Source organism: Nuphar pumila, chromosome 3, assembly GCF_984573655.1.
Source record: "Nuphar pumila chromosome 3, dmNupPumi1.hap1.1, whole genome shotgun sequence".
In the NCBI taxonomy this organism is placed as follows: Eukaryota; Viridiplantae; Streptophyta; class Magnoliopsida; order Nymphaeales; family Nymphaeaceae; genus Nuphar; species Nuphar pumila.
Window position 1 is genome coordinate 7333813 of NC_143251.1, and position 7511 is coordinate 7341323.

The window sequence follows — 7511 nt, forward strand, 5'->3', positions numbered from 1 at the left end:
CACTCATGAAAATAAGCATTATTATGACAGAGTGTAATATTGCTTAGGACAGACTTTGTAGAATATCAAAGAGTGATGCAATTTGACAAACAGGGATGGGGCGGGGACGGGGACGGGGACGGGGATGGGGATGGGGATGGGGACGGGGCGGGGCGGGGATTAGAATGTTGAAACGGGGCGGGGGTGGAGCTCCAAAGTCTCCCCCATCACGGGGGTGGACCGGGGATGAAGTAGGTTACATTTTAGAGACGGGGCGGGGGTGGAGACCTTGTCCCCCGCCCCGCCCCACCCCGGTCCACTGCCATCCCTAACCTTGCCCCGTCCCTGATCTCCGTTACTAAAATGCTAATATACTCTTTAGGGATGACAGTGGACCGAGAAAAAACGAGGCTCTGCCACGCCTGGCCCTTACAGGGATGAAAGCGAGGATGGTGAGACCGCCCCGGTCCACAGACATCCCTAGCAGGGAGGGATGCCACCAGTGGATTACCTTTGTCTTGCACTTTTCGTGTTTCTTTTTAACTTTAGAAAATGGCCAACTTATGTAACTTTTGATAGTTTGTAACCAATTAGATGTAGATTAGGAGAAAGAGGTTGAATAAGCTCTTTAGGAGCCCAGTCACGAGTTACTCATCTAGTTTCCCGGCCCTACATGCAAATGAAAATATCTTTTACCTTTTCAATGGGTCTAATATTATAGACCAAATCAGCCAGTCACACTTCAGAATTGGACCATATCTGGTCAAGTATGATCCGACTCAATTTAATCCCTACAAGGCCGGCAATAAAAAATGCTGGCTTGATTTTTAGGTTCATTTCACTAGACTCCTTTCACTCATATAAAAATATCAATAGCTCATGATCTCGCAGACTGCATAATTGTTGGAGAGAGAGAGAGAGAATGAACGTGGAGGAAGAAGTAGAGCGGTTGAAGGAGGAGATCAAGAGATTGGGTGAGGCCCAACAGGATGGTTCTTACAAGGTATTGCTCTTATTCCCTATCTTTCCAGTGATGACTTCAGTAACAGAAATTATTGCTTGTTGGACAATTGTTTCCAAAAGGGTTTGTTACTTTTTACTACAGTTCAGACTCGGCCAAAACATGGTTGTTAATAAAATGCGGAAACTACGATACCCATCGACTCTTTCCTTGTTGGACAAGGCCAAATTTGCCGTATTTTCCATTTGATCTTGTCCCCATTTGTTAGTTTGTCTCCATTGATCTTGATACTTCTTAATGTTCTCTCTGAAAACGCGAATTGGTATTGTGGGTACATCACAATAATGAATACGATGGAGTAAATTGTAGATTCGGTATGCCGTTGGTTGAAAATGAATGTCGGATGGTAGAAATTGACCAATTGTGCATGATTGCTGATTTAAGGCTATGTTTCTCTTTTTAAGAATGGCGAATTTGTCGATTTGAGATTTGATTTTGGGTATTTTTCCTTCTTGTATATTTCCCACCTTGGTCCCCCAATTTGTAGATCTGATTAATGTTTAGCCGTGTTTCCTTTTCCTTCTTTCACCTAAAATTGTGATGCTGTAAAATGGGTTCGCATCTAAACTTGGCTTCCTTCTTTCTTCTTAATGAATGTCTTATCGTTGCCTAGGTAGATGTGGTAAAGAATCAACCTGTGACAGAATATTTATTTGAGAGAGTTTGGGAACTACACTGGTCCAGCCAACTACCTAGCTTTTGTTGCCTTGATGGGTAATGAATTGATGGAATAACTAGCAGTTCTACTAAATGAGGGTGTATGGAACTTTTGAAATAATACAAAATACAAATCTCTCTCCTCAAATCTGTGGAACAGGGGATAGAGACCACAGGATGTCCTTAATGGTTATTCTTCATTCATCTCTTCAGTCGATACTATGGCACCTACCAGTTTACTTCTGAGATGCTATCCCTCTTCACCTCCTTACCCCAATTACCTCAATTTATTTCCAAGTCTTATTATGTTGAGGTAGTTTGGATGCATTCACTTATTCAAAGGGTACTGACAGAGTTAATGAGCTGGAACATTGCATCCCACAGTACAAACGAAGTCCCTATTTATCCCACATTTTCCAGAAATGTGGATGTATCCTCCCTATTTATCCCACAATTTCCAGAAAGGTGGATGTATCCCTCCATTTAAGGGGAATCTGATTACAAAGTCATATTCCAGATATTGTGGGTTTTAGCAAGAACTTGATCTGTTTTTTTTCTGATAGAAAACTAGTAAATGGCCCTCTTCTAACAGTTCTTTGTGTTAGAGGTTGTAATGGGGGTGGTCTGACCTGAAAATTTGAAATTTAAAAATTGAGAAGTGAGACAGGAGCTTCTCTGGGCTCTTCTGTTGCTTTTTTTTTTTCTTTTTTCTTTGACGACAAGGAACTCACTAGGATTGAGCCCTAAATGACCCACCTATAGTGGTAAACTTTGAGAGACTGGACTGACCTTACAGTGCTGTCACATACCTGTTTTGATTCTAAGGAGAAACTAACTTATAACATTCAGGGTCTTACAACATCCCAATGCTTGCCCTAACCCACTGGCCAATCCCATGGGAGCTGGTTTCTATTGTTCATTTGAATCCCTATATATATATATATAGAGAGAGAGAGAGAGAGAGATGTTGCTAACTATGAACTAATGATCCAACACATACAGTTAGCAGATATCTTTTTAAGATGATGCGGAACCTAAAGCATGTTTGATTTCTGTTTTAGGGCTTCATACAATGAAAGATTATGGGGTAGAGTGTGGTAATTCTCACATTCAAAAAGGTTATTAACAAGACAAACTTGATATTGTAGATGTGTTAACCATGATTAATCCTAATGGAACAAAAGGTCATTTTTTCCGACATTGGAAAAGAAAAGGTGTTTGTGGAAAAGCCATGACTGGTTGGTGGGATAAGCTGAGTTGGGTTAAAAAATGAGGGGTATATGTAATTTTACCAATTTTTCATTCAGAGGATATACTCCATTAGCAGTCTACAAAATGGACTAGAGCTATTGATATCATGTCCCATCTTAAGGCTTCATGGAGGAGGACCACGGATGCCATGTTGTTGTGCTCCCATGGTTAGCCTTCGGTCACTTGATCCCATTCCTTGATCTCTCCAAGTCTCTATCATCTGCATGGGTTGGGTTCCCCAGATCAAGATCCTGGCTCACCAATCAATTGATGGATACTTGTTTCACTCAGGTTGGGGCTCGATCATCGAGGCACTCCAGTTTGGGCTCCCCCTCAATCTTGCACCGATGATCTTTGACCAATGATTGAATGCATGGTTGGCAGAAGAGAATATGATTGGGGTAGAGATAGAAAGAGATGAGACAGATGGCAGGTTCACCAGGGTTGAGGTTGCTGAGGCACTTAGGCTAGTGATGGTTTAAGATGAATGGGAGCCCGTCAGAGCCAAGGCAGGAGAGATGAGGTCCATTTTTTTCTAACAAAGGTCTCCATGATGCATACGTTGATAGGTTGGTTGATTATATGAGTGACAAAAAAAACAAAGGTTAATCGACATATCAAAGGAGTGCTTCAAGGCTGCAGGAGGGTCTGCTTGTTTAGTTTGCGCAGCACACTTAAAGTGTGCAATCACATTCCACCTGACCTCAATTCATCTTGAAGAGGGTCTGCTTGTTTATTTTTACATGGTCAATGAGAATATGATTTTTTTCGGATAACAGGGGAAACACTGCTGACTTTTTAGCAGTCAGCAAGTGCTATCGTTTACCGAGTCCTCTTTTCAAACAACCTCGACATAAAACCCTAGGAGACACCTTGCCCATAGAGTGAAGCCCCCAGCTTCAAAGCTATGGCATAGAAGACACCTCATCTCGTATTGGTATTGTGGGTACATCACAATAATGAAAACGAGGGAGTAAATTGTAGATTTGATATGCTCTTGATTGAAACTGAATGTTGGATGGTGGAAATTGACCAATTGTGCAGGATTGCTGATTAGAGGCCATGTTTCTCTTTATAAGAATGGCGGAACTGACCATTTGGGTTTGATTTTTGGTACTTCATGTATATTGCGCTTCTTGGTCCCCCAATTTGTAGATCTGATTAATCTTTAACCATGTTTCCTTTCTCTTCTTTTACCTAAAATTGTGATGCTGTAAAATGGGTTCACATCTAAACTTGGCTTCCCTCTTTCTTCTTAATGAAGGTGTTGTCTTTCCCTAGGTTGATGAGGTAAAGAATCGATCTGTGAAACAAGATTTCATTTCGAGAGTTTGGGAACTACACTGGTCCGTCCAACTACCTAGCCTTCGTTGTCTTGATGGGAATAACCATCAGTTCTTCTAAATGAGGGTGTATGGAAATTTTGAAATAATACAAAATAGGAATCTCTCTCTTCAAATCTGTGGAACAGGGGATAGAGACAACAAGATGTCACTTAATGGTTATTCTTCATTCATCTCTTCAGTTGATACTATGCAACCTACCAGTTTACTTCTGAGATAAGGCCTGACCTGCCAAAAAATTTGGATTCTAGCTTGACCCCATTTCTTCTTGTTTGCTTTTAATGATTTAAATGTGCTGCTTTGCTTGTAGAAATCAACTAATCAAGTTGATGTGTTAGAAATATCTGTTGTAATAAGGAAAAAAGAAGACTTAATGAATTACTGTTTGAAGCAGAATATTTTAAAGATTGACAGATGGCTGTCGTTACCAGCTGTTTTTCTCTTGGAAAAATGATGGGATCTTGTCTATTCTATGGATTCTATATATGATTTAATTGCTTTGTTTATTCCTATAATATAATTTGAATCTTTCTTCCTAACTTCTTGTTCTATTGATCCCTGACGCATTATATTCTCCCCCCTTCAATTTTTCTCTCTGAAATCCCATACTTTATTTATATTGAAGGTAAAATTTGGAGTACTATTCAATGATGATCGATGTGCAAACTTATTTGAAGCACTGGTTGGAACGTTACGTGCAGCCAAAAAAAGGAAGGTCGTCAAGTATGAAGGAGAACTGCTGCTGCAAGGTGTTCATGACAATGTAGAGATTATTCTACTAAAGCCTCTTTGAGTGGCCTTGTTTGAAGATCTTGGTTTCAAGAATTCTATAATCTATAGTAAGAAATACTATCTGTTCTTTGCAGCTGAATAATTTCTTCTGGATTAATACAGTTAGTTTACAAGTTATTTTCATGTATGCCTGCTGCAAAGCGACCAACCTTCACCATTGATTTTATATATCAGATATGGAGGTCCATCTGGAATTAGATAGAACAGTATAACTGGAAAAGTCATATGGAATTTTGTAATGTCGTACTTAATTATCATAATCAACAAAGACAATGGGAGGAAAAGTTTCTTATGCAGCCAGCTCCTTCAACACTGTAACTGCACCACTATGCCACTAATCAACATTTCTCAATATAAGAATTGTAAAGGCTCTGTGCTGCCTGTGTTTGATCTGGAGTTCCAGATAAGATGATGGTTACTGCTGCTGTGCCTGGAAGTGGATCATGTACTATGACTTTTTTTACCGAAATCCGATTGCATTGAATTGCTGAAATCAACTGTAAAGCTTAAATTTCACGTAGTAAATCCTTGATGACATCTTCCATGATGCACATACCCTTTTGTGTTTTTTTCTCAAAAATAAAACTTTTGTCCTTTAGTAAATTTATTAGATTCGCTGCATTTGATAAATGTACTAATGCGACACAAATGGCTCTCTTTTACTTTTTCTTTTTCTTTTTCTTTTTGAGGGAGGTGGTTGGTGGAGAAAGAAGCACAGAAGGGTATATGCATCAAACATAAAGACACCTGTCTGATTATGCTCAGGTTATTCCTGTCCCTCCATAAATAGACGTAAAAACACTCTGGAACAGAGATGCCTACTGCTGTATCAGCTAGAATTCTTTCACTGCAAAAAGCAAGAGATTATATGATGCATTTGATGCACTCAGGGAATGGAAACTTTGTTGGCCCCTCAAACCATGCACATGCAGAGAAATTTTCTTTGGAGATTATTCTCGAAATCTTCGTTTCCTCTCGTCTTTGAAAATCACAAAGGTGAAAACCGACACATTGTCCATCTTTTACTCCCACCCCCCACCTGCTAACCATTTTAAGTTTTCTAAATTCACCTTTGGTTAATATCCATCGGCTAAAAGCTGACCGTTCAGTTAAAGGTAATCAAATTTTTTTTCTCCTTGGCATGTGCGGGGCTGTTAATTCTATCTCTTTTTTTAAGAGAAATTTACATTTAGAGGCCATTTTTTTGCCTATAATTTAAAAAAATGGGCCATACTTTTCTGGAATTCGAAATATGGGCCAAACTTTCCCTCAAAACAGTCAAATAAGGACCTCAGGTCAACATCTATCATTTTGAAAAACGAATTCGTTTTTTTTTTTCTTTGATGACAAGGAACTCACTAGGATTGAGACCTAATTTGCTCCACCTATAGTGTTAGACTATGAGAGACTGGACTGGTCCTATAATGTTTTCACATACCTGTTGTGGGTTTGATCCGCAGGAGAATCTAACTTACAATTCAGGGTCTTGCGACATCCCAATGCTTGGCCTAACCAACTGGCCGATCCCATGGGATCTGGTTTTCATTGTTGATCTTATATAGTCACTAGAATGTGGGAACTGGAAATATGAGAACTGTGTGAATTACGATTTTCATGTACTTTTGTTCTTTTCTCTTAAATCTAACCGTACAGATGTGATCTACGTGCTTGGTTTTATAAGGACCAGCTCTTGAATCATCCGATTATGATGCATAAACAAGATTTTTTAGGGCTTTAAAATCAACGGCTCAGAATCTTTATAAATATTTAAGCATCCAAAAATCATATTTTTCATTGAAAATACACGTTCCAATAGTTGATTCCTAGCAAATTCACTATGTCAAACACATCTACCTAGTTAGATTTGAAAAAAAAAACATTGGAAATGCCCAGTTTTCATATTTCCAGTTCTCATATTCTAGTGACCATACACATTGCTAACTATGAACTAATGAATCGACGCATACAATTGGCAGAGATCTTTTCAAGATAATGTGGAATCTAAAGCATGTTAGTTTGATTTCTTTTTTTCGGATGACAGCTCGTCATTCGGTTTCAGCTGTAGCCAGCAGAAAATTGATGTATGTGTAAATTGAAAAAGTATACAAAAAAGAGTATTTTTGCCTTTCTTCTCAAAGAAGTTTGATTTCTTTTTTAGGACTTCATACCGTGAAAGATTAGGGGGTAGAGTGTCGGAATTCTCACGTTCAAAAAGGTTATTAACAAGACCGCAATTTGTTGAAATCTGACCTCTCTCTCTCTCTCTCTCTCTCTCTCTCTCTCTCTCTCTCTCTCTCTCTCTCTCTCTCTCAATGACACAATCCCTTCTGTTTTCTTACCAGCTCTTATGAAGGCGGTAGTGTGGTTTATGTTGGTTATCATAGACTACCTGTGCATTTGCCACTACCTTGCTGCTTGACCTGGTTAAGTTAAAGCCTTTCCTTGTTTGTGCCATGGCTGAGCCCAAA

The 7511-nt window shown here is 39.2% G+C and overlaps 1 long non-coding RNA gene across 1 annotated transcript; it reads left to right on the top strand.

Annotated features, from left to right (window-relative positions):
* The first annotated feature begins 863 nt into the window (after nt 1–863).
* LOC149841802 (uncharacterized) lies at nt 864–5335 on the top strand. Its single transcript, XR_016431011.1, has 2 exons — nt 864–982; nt 4877–5335. It is a non-coding gene; the product is annotated as an uncharacterized LOC149841802 (long non-coding RNA).
* The last annotated feature ends 2176 nt before the right edge of the window (nt 5336–7511 follow it).